Source organism: Uranotaenia lowii, chromosome 3 (genome assembly GCF_029784155.1).
Source record: "Uranotaenia lowii strain MFRU-FL chromosome 3, ASM2978415v1, whole genome shotgun sequence".
Taxonomy (NCBI): domain Eukaryota; kingdom Metazoa; phylum Arthropoda; class Insecta; order Diptera; family Culicidae; genus Uranotaenia; species Uranotaenia lowii.
Window position 1 is genome coordinate 222,025,583 of NC_073693.1, and position 15,974 is coordinate 222,041,556.

Genomic DNA, 15,974 nt, shown 5'->3' on the forward strand with positions numbered 1-15,974 from the left:
TAATTTGTTTAAATGTAGTTTGTCTCAAACATGAATCTTTTCAAATGAAATCTTTTTTCATTAAGATTCATAGTGTAAGTTATTTTAAATAGTACACTGGATTCTTTTTTTGAACGATTGTTGTGTCGGTGCAAAAAAAGAAATCGTGTAAAAAAAGTTCAAAACAAACTGGCAAAATTTCTCGCTCATTTCGAGTAAAGTGGCCAACTTGGACTATAAATCGTCCATTTCCAATCAGGTAGGCCATTCTGAAGTGATTTGAGTGAAATCGAGACGCTCAAAGGTTTGTTTTGAATTGATTTTTTTTTATTTTCAAGCCACGGTGTTGTGATATGATCCAGACATGATCGTCTGGATCGGAATCCAGCTTCTTGCCGTTGGAGTGTAGCGTCAATCTTCCCCTGGAACTGTCAAACCGACGGTGGTATCAACATCAAACTTTCATCTCGCGCCTTTGTTCAAGTCAAGGTCTCAGTCGTATCTCATGTCGTATCTCAGCCGAGCAAGAACCCCCTTCTAAGCCTCAGGGTCGGCACACTCGAAGATTCGGAACAAGGAAACACCTTAAATCCGCGTTGTAGAATTTCTACCTTTATTTCCCTATCTTGTGCTCACAAATATGGTCACTAGCACTTCTCCTAGGCTGTATTGGGTTGTCCTACCTGATGGTTGCGTCTTACAGTCGGCGAACGGGAACATCCGAGACATGTTGGCCACGGAATGGCTTCTCCCCGACAACGGGTGCCGGAAGGACCCTTGTCCACCTCTGACGTCCAGACCGACGATTGTTGATGGCTGCCTGATTGCAGAACACTAATTCAAATACCTTTTTCGGGGTGGAGTCAGATTGCTACCTGGATGATCGAACACTGTTCACGGTTGCTTAATGGCGTTTGCAGGATTGTGTGGCTTCGTCGAGATCTTATATCCAAATGAAACGGATCTTGCATGCGGTCTTCGATCTCGATCTAAGGTCAAAGGCTTTGTGGTACATCCATGGATTACTTCCATCATGGTCAGACTCCTCCGAACTCTCTAGTGTTGACTTAAGTCACGAAGCTCAAATCGAGTTGTAGACCGCCCTCAAGAGGTCGCACTCGCGGTTCAGGCGCATCACTTCCCGAAACGCGTGTCGAACCCTGACACCTCCAGCATACTGTGCCTCACTGACACTGACGTGTTTAACACGTCCCTAAGTGATTGACGCACCATTGGCCACCACTTTGCGCATCTGTTTACTCATTTTGCGAGTCGGGTCTATACCCACCGAAACGCAAAACGAGTTGGCGATCGCTCTCCCTCCGGTCACGTCCGCATTTCAGGGCCATGATCCCCCGAACGCGTGTTGGAACCTAACCTTCACACCCAAGTACTGGTACCTAAGTACCCGGGTGCATCACTCCTTCCGCGCGGGTTTGGCCGACCCGTCGACGGCCTCTAGTGGGTTCAGTGATAGTTCTCTTAGCCGTACATCTGCAATACGCCGGACTTGCAAACACGTTTCCGCCCTGGACCACGAGGAGGTGGAACTACCAGCCCAGAGCGTCATTCTTGGTAATGGTGCAACCAAGACATACAGCACCATTTATTTGCCAAATACGCTCACGTTGACTTAATCGCGCTGCTTGGTGGTGCGCTAGGAAATGTCAGGTGGTCCTCCTTCGTTGCTCACTAAAGCGCTTCTTTGCATAGTGCGCGCTTTTATCAAAGATTTCTACTAAACTAGGCAGCAAAGGTTATGCTGGTTACACTCATCAAGTAAGAAAGTGATGGTCAGATGCAATGTCTGCGTTTCGTTTGATGCGGACATCAGGAGAATTGTTATTATGTCTAATGAATTATGGTCATTTGAACCAGTCACGAAACAGCCCTTTAACTCAATTTCTCAGTCCAATTAATCCATCTCATTAAGATCATTCAATTTACTTAGTCGTTTATCACTACAGTTGAATCAAATGTCAAATTTCAAATTCTTATTAGTCCAAACCCACCGGGCGTTGCTATTTCGGTCGGTATTTTAGATGTTTTGATTGGTTGCATTTTATCTACTTACTGATTTTCGCACCCATTGTTGCCATTCTGGTTGGTATTTGTGTTTGTTCATTTTCTGATAGCGAAGGCCGGCTGCGTTGCTACCGGGTTGCTAACAACCTACTGCTCGAATGCTATTTCTCGAATCAAGTTAGCGACTGTTCGTGCGATGATAGGATGATAGATATGTTGCTGAATGTACTCGATTCGTGGTTTAGCAACCATTGGTGGGCCTGGTCTTATCGAAAATTTTCAGCGTGTCAACTTAATTTAAGATATTTTGAGTTTCTGAAAACCAAAACCCCAAACATTATTCATACTGAAACCAAATATTTTCTAAAAACATCTTTGATACATCATCCAATTAGTCAAAATCAAATTAAATAGAAATAGGACTTCAGTTCTTTGTTTATTCGCTTTAATGGTTTCCTCAAGTTTCGAATGAAACCCGTGAATAATGGAACCCTCGCCTGGTTCAGACTTTATCATTAACCACATCTGAAATTTCATCCCGTGAGCCGACTTGACCAAACCGACTGTATATGGTTAGGGCTTCCATTGAAGTGTGTGGATAAGTAGGTACAGGCCATAAGGCAGTCGGCTTTATTATCGAACCCTCAAATCTCGTTGCGGTTTTCACCATTAATGTTTGTCCACCATCAACGAAACTAAATTAAACGAATAATGTCTGGACGTTTTATTGCAGCAGTGGAAATCGGAAACGATCTGGAGTGTTTGTTGGCAAGCGCATAGAAGCGAAAGAGGAAACGAAAATCAATCGAAGAAATTTATTTCCTGATTCTGGAATCTACGAGTAGAAGTCGAGAGTATCTGAGAGGAAAAGAAACCACTGAAGTGCTACCTTCTCGAAGTGTGAAATTGAAATCGAAATCAACAAATTGGTTTGCCATTAGCTGACTTCAATATAATCCATGAATAACGTCAATGCTTAAACTACAAACAGAACCAGCAAAACAGCATAGAGACTTTTAGTTTGATATTAAATGCAATAACTAACTAAAAAATAGTTGAGATCGAATATAGCGAAAGCGATATCCAAGATCAGAAAACAAAAGGAAGAGAAATTAAACAGATTAGAAAAATAAGCATAATTTGGCGTAAAATGTGGTAAAATACTTTCGATCCTGCCAGGAGTCGAACCTGGAATCTTCTGATCCGTAGTCAGACGCGTTATCCATTGCGCCACAGGACCTATTTTCGTGACTAGAAAAACATGTTTACGTGTAAGAAAAGTTACCTTGCTTGTCTCTTTAATCAATCCTCTCATGTACTAAACCACCCCATTTTCACAAGTCAGGATGGCCGAGTGGTCTAAGGCGCTACGTTCAGGTCGTAGTCTTCTCTGAAGGCGTGGGTTCGAATCCCACTTCTGACAGTGTTTTTGCTTCAGGTGTTCTTACTACAGGACTACGTCGATTTTGGCAACACTCCCGACAACTTTGTGTAGCCAAAATCGAACCCCGCTCCATAACCCAACGGGGATTATTCTCCATCTTTTCTGTAACTTGCTGTAAAATTTGTTTTTGTCATTAGTGTCATTTTTAACAATCATGAGTCATTTTTTTTGTTTACAATGTTCATAATTTTTGTCACATTTGTAATTTATGTCATTTTACCTAATGTTTTAGTTATTTAAGCCTAGTCCACACTAGGCAACTTGAATTGCGATTTTTGTTATGAGACGAACTTTGTTGTCTGTGGTTGTTGATGGAAACCTGAGACGGTCTCAGTGTCTCCCAAAGAAAATGGGAGACGCTGAGACCGTTTCGAGACGAACCGTCTCCTAGTGTGGACTAGGCTTCATAGGCAGTTTTCTGTTTGAATTCATTTTTAAATTTTATGAATTTTCCATTAGCTTTCTCATTGTTGAGTAACTTACGCCATTTTTTTTAAGAAACTAGGAGGCTGTTATTATGTTTATAAGATATGTCTTTTGTTAAAAAAAGCTTTTAGAGTGCAACATATTTCACAAGAGACTTTCGAATTCTTTCAGCTTTCATAGGACGTTTTTAAGCCTAGTCCACACTAGGCAACTCGGACTGCAATTTCGGTTGCTGAGACTTGCTTTTGTTTACATTTGATGATGTCTCGTCTCAAGTCTCCCGACAAACATAAACATAAACAAGTCTCAGCAACCGGAATCGCAGTTCAAGTTGCCGAGTGTGGACTAGGCTTTATTGAAGACAGAAGAAACGTCAGTGTGAACACATTATTTATTCCATCAGTAATTTTGTTCATATCGTCATATGAAACTCATACCAGTCGTGTTATTACACACAAAAAAGCATAGAAAAACTACTAAATCCGTGGTTAAAAAGAACAACAGGCAACCATATTTTTGAGTCAAATATGTTTTGTTGTTTATAATACCTTACGCATAGCTATTTAACCATGTGCTCAATTTGGCTGCGCATAGTAAATTCGACTGCGTTTTAGTAAAATCGTCAATGAAATGATGCATGGTTTTACTTCGTGCCTAGTAAAATTGATATGTTTCATGATGAAACTAGTATGTGTTATGATAAAGATTAGTATGCACGAGGAGCTTGATTTGAATAGTAAAATTACTATGCATGTTTGTTTGTTTATTTGCATGCATGCATTATGACTTCATGTAAAACATTGAAATTCACACTTCCGACACACGTCGGTCAATGGTAGTGTGTTCTCCCGATGCTCTGGAAAGATTTTTTCAAAGTTATGAAACTTGAAAGCAGCTCAAATTTTTTTCGTTTACTCGCGGGTTTGATGATTAATGAACCTGAATAAGTATAAACAACAAGAATGTTTTCCATAGTAAAATTATCATATGCACTGATGTTTTTGAGCAAAAAAAAAATTGACAGTTATCGAAAATTACCAAGTACATAGTAATTTCAATAATGCTTCATGTGCACTTTTACAAAATTGATGTTATAATTTGCGTGGTTGAAAATACTATAACGCAGAAATGGTAAAATGATCATGACAACGTCTTTGGAATAGCAAAGCAATTTTGTTCCGTGTAGTTTTCCTCAATAAGGGTAAATACGGACGATAGTATTGGCGAAAAATTGGCCTCAGTCATAACCTCAAACTTTGATTTGCTGGCGGCCTCACCAGTGATGCTAGGTGCGTTACTGAAATCAATATTTGTTTGATTTCAACTAATTATAATATTTCTGAATTGATTAAATTTTTTAAATGTCAACAGCTAAACGTTTGAATTCATTATGAGGCGTCCCAAAATGGATGAAGATAAGCCATATTTTTCTAATGAATTTTCAAGGTAAATTTAAAACATCTGAAATATTTTTTCATATACTGCTTGATAGATTCAAAATTTGTTTCTATCTTCTGAACGAATGCCAAATCATTAATTGTTACAAAAAAAGTAATTTAATGAAAGCCCGTCTATGTTGACTTTGAAAATAATCTCCTGCATGCTCTGATTATTATAAACAAATCCACATAATTCGCTACATCGTTTAAGTGTGCGATACAGGCAGTTGATATTCCGTTCAGATAAATGTTGCAATCAATTTCTACGCATTTAATTGCATTTCATTTCTTTTTCTAGAAATCTACGGGAATATTGCAAATTCTTAGTACTTATGAAAAGGTTTTTCAATAACAATGCAATTAAAAAATATAACCATTTTCCAAATATCAATGCACTTGGCGACCCTGAACGCCCAAAAAAATCAAAACACGTACACCGTGTATCGTTTTTCCACAGGGCGAATTTGTCGATATGAGTACCGGAAAAACGCGTTTATCGTGCGCCCTTCTCAAAAATCGATTCTGTTCTCCCATGGTTTGAGGTTAGGGCTGAGGCCTCCTGCTAAGGTGGTGTTCGTGTAAAACTGTCAATATATCCTAATAGCTTATGTGGTTTAGATTTTCGTCAGAGTGCCTCCAGCTACGGGTGGATGCATATTGAGGAAAAGTAGGCAAGGGGTACCAAAAGTTTCTCATTGGTGGGGGGTGGAGACGGAACGCTTTTTAACAGCGAATTGTTCGCCTACCATGCCTACGATTACGATTGCCTGTCACAAGATGGACGATTCCGTGCATTGGTATAAGAACACACCTGAAGCTTTACATGCCCTGGATTTTCGTATTCGGAAGTTTGAGTTATTTAATTATTTTGTGAAAGTTTAGTATACTGAAATAAATTTTTTGCTTACTTTTCAACATGTTAATGACAAAAAAACGCAAGGTAAAAGGACTTGGTAAAGTGAAATAGTTATTTATGCAACAAGTTGTAAAAAGTAGATTTTTGCAGTACGAGTTGTGGCTTGTCGATTTGGATAGCTACGATGAGTGATGAAAAAACCGAGTTTTCCAACGAGTTGCAAAAACATTTTTTTACAATACCATAAAATACATTTTAGAATCAAGTTTTTAGACCTGAAAAAATAGATTGTGGTTTTTTTTTCTTCAGAATCAAAACAGTGTCGAAAAGCAGCTCTTTTTGACAACGCTTAGAAAAGACTTCTCAAAAAAAGATATTCTTTTCGACACTATTTTTCCTGTAGGAAAAGTAGGCTTTCTTCAACCAAAGTGATTTTATTATCTTATTTTGATCGCCGCTGGGATATATTCTTATCTAAGTTTGTGGCATATCGGCAAATTGAAAATCTAATTAGAGAGCAATTATGATAGATATGAAAATTGATAGGTGGAAAGGTCAAAGCTAGAGCGCTTTGGGTAGAAGAAACGAATAGATGGTGAAATTGTGAGCTTAGGGCATTGTTTCTTATCGACAGCATGAAACTGCATGTGTGATTCTTTACCCAGCATCTGCTGGCTGTTTGTAGTAAGTGACGAAGAAGCCACATTGCTACCCACAACCAGCCCAGATGGGTCGAACACATGAGGTTGCGTCCGACCGGGCTGAACAACATATTCTATATGTGAAATACAAATTTGAAAGTTGTTTTGATAACTTTTGCAGCAGTTTTCTGTGAATTCTTAAGAAGTTTCATACGACGTAATGAAACCTCACGCGAGATTTGACTTTACATCACTCCACCACCGTTTTTGCGTAATGGCACGATTTCAGATCCAACTTAAACAGACCCCGTTCGTTTTTGGCAACATTCGATTTAGGCAACATTCGATTTTGGCAACATCCGATTTTGGCACATGTGCCAAAATCGAACGGTTTTTAGAAGCGAAATTAATTTTTTGTTTTCTCTATAACAAGACCAATGTAATTGAAACAAACACCATAAATACGTTTTTATGTTCTGAAATGGTGATAAAATACAACAAGAAAAACAAAAGTTTTTTAAAAAATTATAAAGTACTCAAAAATGACAAAAAGATGGAAAATTAAAAAAATTAAAAAAAACAAATACAAACAAAAGACTAGAAATGTCAAGAAACAACTGAAAAATGATGAAATATTACAAAAACAGCAAATATGACAAAAACAACCAAGATTTTAAACAAAATATGAGTAGTGCAAAATGCATCAAAACATGGAAAAAAATTATAAAAAAATACTAAAAATTATTGGAAATTGACTAAAAATAACATTAACGATAATAAAAATAGTTATTTTGTAAAAATGAAAGAAAAAAATTTAAGAAAAAAAACCGTCCGATTTTGGCAACATTTGAACTTTGTGGAACCTATTGAAGAGCTTTGCAGAGAAAACGGTCGCATTTGGAGGCAGTCTTCTTTGTGTTCTTAGCCATTCATCCTTTCAATTTTTATGAAAGAATCAGTAATTTGCAGTTTTCGCAGATCGTTAGCCTGACATTTTATTTTTTAATTTTTTCTCCTTGTTTATCTCCGGAAAATACAGGCGAGACTTGTCAACGATAAATTTCTGGTTGGAAATCAGGCAGATAAGTGTTAAAGAGTTCGTTTTGCTGCCCATTACTAATTTTTTTAAAATATTTCTCCGCATGCAGTCCAAATATTTGGCACACGATTTTACCACTGTATTTTGTTTATTGCGTATTCAGAGAAAAATTGGATTTTCGCCACGGTAGTTAGACCCAAAATTTGACAACCGTAATTTGACAGCTCTGATGATAGGTTGCATTTTCGTCAGTGTAGCCGAGAAACACTACAGCAAAGCATATATGATATGTAAATCGTTTTTTTAAGATGCACTAAATTATTATTTGAATTAATAAATCGACTTCTCGGCAAGTTTAGTAGATTATTAGATATCGATAAGAGTCGGTTACATTAAAACATCTATGACTTATTTGAAACACTCGTTATAAAGCATGGATCACTACAAATCTGGACGCTCTATTTATTTTACCATAGTGCTCCTAGTTGTCGGATCTGGAATGTTTTAGCAGCATTTTGTAGAGGAATGTTTCTTCTACCAGTGCTGAAAATTTCATTACGATTCGTTTTGTTTCAAAAAAGTTACACGTGATGGCAGTCGCGAGATGAAAATAAATTTTGAACACTCACGTCAAAAACCCGACGTGGTCGGGTTCAAAAATCGCGAAATCGTTAAAAATTGTCAAATCAACCGTGTGTAGCGTTCTCAAACGTTTCCGTGAGATGCGTACTATAGATCGGCAGGTTCATACCAAGCGTTATAGTGGACCTAAGAATCAGAAACTGCATTTGAAGGTGTTGAGAACGATCAAGGAAAACACAGGGTAGTCGGACTATGACATTGCCAAGAAATTCAACGCCGACCGGTGCACCGTCAGCAGAATTCGTCTACGCGAAGGAATACGATCCTATCGGACCAGTAAGCAACCAAACCGGACATTGAAGCAGAATTTAGTAGCCAAAGGACGTGCCCGCAAGTTATACAAAAAGATTCCAACGAAGTTCGACGGATGCATCCTCATCCGTCCGAAACGTACGTGAAGATGGATTCTGGGCAGCTTTCTGGCCAAAAATTATGTGAAGCCACTGCAGTGGTGCACTGCACTGGTCATGGTGATGTCCCCGGCAACTTCAAATTCGTTTTTGCTGATAAGTGTGCAAGAAAGTGTTTGATCTGGCAAGGTATTTGCAGCTGCGGCCGAAAAATTCCGGTTTTTGTGAAAAACAAGACCATGGACTCCGAAATTTACAAGGAGAAATGCCTGAAAAACTTTTTTTATCGTACATCAGATCTCACAAAGGACTAGTTAAGTTTTCGCCAGATTTGGCAAGCTGCCACTACAGCTAGGAGGTTCTACAGTGGTATTGGGCCAACAGGTGGATTTTGTCGAAAAGCACATCAACCCACCCAACTGCCCTCAATTCCGCCCTATCGAAAAATTTTGGGCAATTGTCAAGCAGAAGATGAAGAAGAATGGTAGGACGACTCGGGAAGCAACAGAGATGAAGAGATTGTGGAACAAAATGGCCGCTGAGGTCAGCGAATAGGGTGTTCAAACTATACCGTCAACTGGGGCAACATGCAACAATTTTCAACTTCAATGGCTTCTAAAAAACTTATGTTCACAGTTAATCGTATCCTTTATGCATCAAAAGTTTTAAGGATGCTGGGGCATCAAATTGGCGTAGTTAAAAAAATTATTGGTTTCTTCAGTTATTTTAAATTTTCTAAAAACATGCGATTTTCACACTCCTTAGAAAATGGGGTAACTTGCAACAAACTTTGTTTTTAATGAAAAATCTTATGAACACGTACGAAAATTCATGGTTTTTAATATATTTGCAATGCCTTAAAGACCATTACGCATGACAACATCAATTTCAGTAGTTTTTGGGTCTGTAAAAACAAATTTTCACATTTTTCTGAAAATAAGGAGGCTGCATACATTTAGGGGTTGAACGGAAACTACAAGCTGAAATCGTAAAAATAAATGTTTGGATGAATGAAATTTAAATGTTTACAAACGCGTGATGCAAAACATTCATATTCCAGCACATGGAAACGAGATTTACAAGGTATTTCTTTGATTTGCATTTTGTTGCATTTAACCCCAGACATCTAACTGAATTTAAAAAATATTCATTTAAAAAAATTGGGTGATTGTTCGAAAAATATTTTTACACCAACAATGTTGGTATAACATGAGGAAACCAGTAAAAAGTTTGTATGTAATTTAATCAAGCCGATCCGTCATACTGGGTAAAGTTTTTTTCGGCATGAAAAAATGGTAAAATTTGTACATTTATTGCTCGATTTTTCAAATTTTATATAAAAATAAAAAACTTAAGACAACTAGCTTAAGATGCGAGAAATTATGTCATCATCATTTTGTTATCATTAAAAGATAACTTTATTACAATACATTAAATTAAAAATTGATTCAATGTAGTGTTATATAAATGTTGCATCGAACCTCGCTGTTGCATGATGACCCGTTTGACGGTAATGAGTGATACTCAACCAAAAGTTCGAAAATTCATCAAAACAACATCGGAATATTTTTTTTATTATTTTTCCTTTAAAGTGCAATAAAAACCCTACATTTCAAGTACAAAACATTTTTATTTCGTTTACATAGCTCCGAGATAGACCCGTTTTAATGCGTCCAGATTTGTAGTGATCCATGCTTTACTGTATATTATGTGATAATGTTGAATGTTTGTGTCAATTCATTCAAATTTAGGATTTCATGCATAGTTTCTATTCAATATTTCTATCGCGCCAGCACTAAATTTAACTTCTGATGTTGGACTTACAACGAAGAAAAAATATGTTTGTACTAGATTGTCGGAAGTATTTGTGTTGTCAGTTCCCAAACAATGCACAATATTTGTTTGATTGAGTCGACTGGCGATTTGCAACAAAGCTGTTTGAAGTTATTGGTTTTTACTTATCATTTAAATAATTAATTACGGTTTCAGGATTATTTTTTTTCATAGAACAATTTTTGAATATACATGATAAAAATACTACGTAATCTTTAAGGTTGCATGCCAGCATCATTTTACAGTCGTTTTTTTGGGGATTTTCATCTGCAAGGATTAATTCATCGCTTAAGATTTTTCAGTCGTTATTTAAATCGTTATATCAATCATCATTCTTGAGCACTGAATTATCCTTGCGGATGAAAATCACAAAAAAATCAGCAACTTAGAGAAAGCTAGCAAAAGTAATTGAACTACTTTTTGGCATTTTAACTGAAACTAAACTCCGGAATAAGTTTTTGACAATTTGTTCCGAACACAAAAATTTGCAAAAGATTCAAAGTTTGAAAGAAAAATTCCTTATATTGTATGTTAATCCTTCGATGTGTTGTATAAAAATGCGGAGAAAAACAATTCGAAATAAGCTCTGCATTCTTTCTTCTTCTTCCTTCTGATTGAAGTTTCAATCAAGTTTACCATAAACCATGAGTTCTTCAAATAGGAAAACAATGTTCCAATCAGAACGTTATCATGTGCAGTAGACTGCCCCAAATTACCCGACTTTGACTCTAGGATCCTAGATCCTAGATCCAGGATCCTAGATCCAGGATCCTAGATCCTGGGCCTAGTACAAGATCTCATGCCAAATTTGGGCCGGATCGGACCACGGGAAGGGGTCGCTCAACGAGCCTGAAGTTTGTATGGGATTTCGAGACATTTTGTTCGAGAGGAACATGAAAAACCAGTTTTTCGTCAATAGCTTTTGTCTCCTTCGACCGATTTCTTTCAAAAACAGGTTTTGTTAAAGCCTAAACTATGACAAATATTTCATCAGAAGGTTGCATTTCAATTAAATTTAAGATAAAAAAGTTATTAAGCTTCAAAAATTGGCTAACTTTTTTAAGGGTGACATTCATCACTGTTTTAATGAGGCGACTAAATGTCCGACCAGGACACTCAATGTGAAATGCATGCCGTTTCGTCAAATAATGACCGATTTTAACCATTGTTGTTGCGTTGGATTGCAATTTTTATTGTTTTTCTAATACTTGAGTTTGGACGATATTCACTTTATAGAGAATGAAGGTTTTTTTTTCCTCTAATTATAGACACTTTACCACGTTAGTGGCGTTCGTGTCTTAGAGAATGAAGGTGAATCTTTTAATTGGCATCACAAATCGTCCAGTCATGTTTCAAAGCCCCTGTGGTTATGCAATATTTTTTTAAATTGTTAAGCATTTTTCCGCCCTTACTTCTTTCCGAACTATCAAGTGAATATCGTCCAAACTCAAGTATTAGAAAAACATTAAAAATTACAATCGAGTGCAACAACAATGGTTAAAATTGGTCATTATTTGACGAAACGGCATGCATTTCACATTGAGTGTCCTGGTCGGACATTTAGTCGTCTCATTAAAACAGTGATGAATGTCACCCTTAAAAAAGTTAGCCAATTTTTGAAGCTTAATAACTTTTTTATCTTAACTTTAATTGAAATGCAACCTTCTGATGAAATATTTGTCATAGTTTAGGCTTTAACAAAACCCGTTTTTGAAAGAAATCGGTCGAAGGAGACAAAAGCTAGCCCCAGGATCAATTTTAGCCTGCAGCGTACAACATTTCACAGGTTTTAAATTTCCCATACAAATTTGGGGCAGTCTAATGTGCAGTAATCATTTTAAATGGTTTGAAATGTTGCTGAAAAATCATGATTGATTCTGAAACATGATGTTTGTCTTAGTAAAAAAACGCATAAAAGTGTTCTGAAGATTTATTTCAGTTTCAAAGTTCGGTTTCCATGTTTGACGTTTGCGGTAGTGCTTCTTCTTCTTCAGGAAGAGTTGAGAAAATCCAAAATTAGTCTGAAAGAGCAATATTTTAGCCTCTTTGAAAGTCTGCTAGATGAATCAGTCAGAAAAAATTGACTTTTTTTATCACTTCCTCATTAATATTTTCGGATTGAGCTTGAAAAATCCTGTCACATTCCTCTCACTTCATGGAATCAATTATCTTTTTTATTCAAATTTTAGCACACAAATGGATCTTCTAGGACTTCTTAAATGATTAACCATGTGAACTTTGGTCGAATAGTTGATTTTCAGCTGTTTTTGGGTCTCCCACTGGAACTTTCCTCCTTATCAAGATCCGGATTAAATAGGGTCAAAAAACAGGATAAGATTCAAGGATCGGGATCAGTTTCAGAATATGCATTAGAACTCGGGATCAGGAACCCGGATCAAGGTTCAGAATTCAGGATTCAAATCTAGATAGAATCAGCATCATGATTCGGATTCAGGGTCAAGGTTGCCGAAATCACCGAAAATTCTGTAGTTTCACAGAATTTTGAGAAAATTTTCATCACAGAATGTTGTCAAAAGTCACAGATTTCACAGAAGTTTAAGGAAATTGTCCGTGTTATATTTAGCCATGCAGCCCGACTATCTTAATACTTAGAGATCTTTGGTTTAAGTCTTTTTTTTTTCAATTAAAACATGCTCAAGATTGTATCTACATTCTACAGTAAGGTTGCCAGATTTTTTTCAGCACGTATCCGGACCGGATGAACCGGGGATTTTTTATGAAAACCTGGCAAAATCCGGGCATTTCATTTCTAAATTGACGACCAAAAATCCGAGCAATATCCGGGCAAATTTCATCATAACCCAGAAATTACTCAACAAAAATCAAGTTAAAAAATTGAAGAAAATATTTTTTCCTTTAAAATGCATAAACAGATTTTAAAATCGTATTTTATGCTGAAATTTGATAGAAAACCACCAACAAAATAAAGCATTGATTGTATAATGATAGCACTTTTTCCATCAATCTCAATAAGGCATCATAAGGGTTTTTTTTTTTTGATTATTTATGTTTTGAGCCAAAGTAGGTTTTGGTTGTATATAATTGTTTCCTTATTTTGAAACTTCCAAAAGGAAATATGAAAAGAAAACAATAAAGAATTATAAAAGAGGATCGATAGTTTTTAGAAAAAGATATATTTCGAACATGTTGGCGTTCAGTATTTTGCGGCAAAAATGTACCAAATTATGCTAACGTGCTTTGCTAGCAATATTAGGAATCATTTTGCGCAAATAACGGTGGTGCAAAAGAAAAATTTTCTCTCTTTATATACCTACACGAATTCTACAGTTTTGGTTCAAAGAAAACCTGATGATGCTTCTTTTGACAAGCATTTTGAAACAAGATTTGAAAGCCCCATGATGCCACATTATGGCAGTGATGGATACCAGAAAGTGTCATCATTATGCCATCACAACCTGTTTTAAAACGTTGGCTAAATAAGGCATCATTAAGGTTTCGGTGAGACCTGCATTCGGAATAATTTAGGTATCTACATATGAAAAATGAGACCCAAATTTTGACATTGTACCACCTTTATTCAGGCAAAATGATACCAAATTTTACATTCAAGGTATGAAAGCATAATTTGGTATAATTATGCGTTGAAAGTCTGGACGGGTATCCTTTGCTAGACGAAGATTTCATGAGTTCCTATCGATAACGTTAAAATTGGTAAACCTTATTTGGACCAATTTTTTATCTCAAATTGACGCTATAAAAAAGATATTAATAAATAATTCTATGTTAAGTTCGACATATTTACAAGTCAGTAAGTTAGTGTGGTTGTCATTAACAAAAAAATCTCAACTTAAGTTTTTTAACGCTGCAAATGTCTTTCTCACTGTGGATTAAAGCAGGGTAGACGAGCCCTGTAATTATTGGGACCTAGCTATAGCCCTCTGTGTGGCTTGAGTGGTTTTCTACCATCGCCCATGTATTGCAGGACCGGTCGCCTTGATTGAAAAGTTAATGAAGCGTTAAATAAACCCCTCATTTCAGTACAGTCAGCTTGATTTTTATCTGCAGTTTGTGATACAGCTCCCGGGCTTTTTCCCGATAGCATGCAAGCCGATGGAACCCAATGCTGGGGTTTTCAAAAGAACTATAATCATAACAGATCAAATTGACAAGTTTGAATAATTGCATTCGATTTTACTAAAGTTGATTACCATGTACATAAGTTTGTTCATGCAAATATCACTTTTGCTGTTAAAAATCGAAACAATCAATATTTTGGTTTGTGTTAAACATTTTGCAAATGTTGAAAAATTAAACCAACAATAATACAATCAATTTATTTTTATCTATCATTTAACTTTCATTCCTGTTACCATAAAAAATTATATCGTGTCATGGACCTTATTATAGTGCGAGTGAATCTCAAGTACCTATCTTTCCTTTTGAGAAATTCAACACGGTTGTCCTTCTACGTGCCCTTTCTTGAGACAGCAGTGCACAGAATATAAGCTCAAAAATCATCTTCCGTCCGAGGATGATTCAGCAAAACTTCCCCGAAAAAAAACTGCTGACACTCCATGAAAGTTGGCGCCCTTGACTTCTCGGGGATTTCAAACAATGCCAAACCGGAGTAGGAAAAACGAAGAAGGTCACAGCCGTTATCCACCACGTTTTGTGTTCTTTACATTTTCCCTTTGATTTGAACAACAGCAGTAGAAAAAGCACCATCAAGGGAAACATTCCTGCTTAGCTCTTTTTTCGGCTGATTGAGTTTGTCTTTTCCATTAAAATCGAACGAAGAAAATCCTTTTCGCGACACAAAGTTTCAAAAACTCGAACACGGGGCGTAGGCGCCATTTTTTGTCGGCTTATGCGAGAATTGCAACATGATGATGCTTGTTCGATGGGAAGGTTTACTTCCATCCCCCATTTTTGCAACGTTAGTACAAAATTTAAATGTTTGATGTTTCAGCAACGTTGACTTTCGATGGTGTTTACCACATAAAGTAGGATAGAAATTGTACAAGAACTCGGGGATGCCTAAGCAAATCCTAAGGGAGTAATTTAAATTGTTTATCATACAAATGTCACAGAGAATCTCTGTATTAATATCTAATAACTGCTATTGTAGAATTGGTCCCATATAGGACTATGTTTATGGCTAGAAAACAATTTAAAGATAAAAGGAATATAAAATGGAATGGAAATACGCCATAACAAACAAATAGGATTTGTGGACTACAACTCGGAAGTTCCAAAAATGAATCATAACAATTTCCGCAACCATTTTCGTACTTAAATTATCGACTATCTATTTATAT

The 15,974-nt window shown here is 36.6% G+C and overlaps 2 non-coding genes across 2 annotated transcripts; one reads left to right on the forward strand and one right to left on the reverse strand.

Annotated features, from left to right (window-relative positions):
* Window positions 1-3,171: 3,171 nt before the first annotated feature.
* Trnar-acg (transfer RNA arginine (anticodon ACG)) lies at window positions 3,172-3,244 on the reverse strand. Its single transcript has one exon. It is a non-coding gene; the product is annotated as a tRNA-Arg (tRNA).
* Window positions 3,245-3,344: 100 nt separating this feature from the next.
* Trnal-cag (transfer RNA leucine (anticodon CAG)) lies at window positions 3,345-3,427 on the forward strand. Its single transcript has one exon. It is a non-coding gene; the product is annotated as a tRNA-Leu (tRNA).
* The last annotated feature ends 12,547 nt before the right edge of the window (window positions 3,428-15,974 follow it).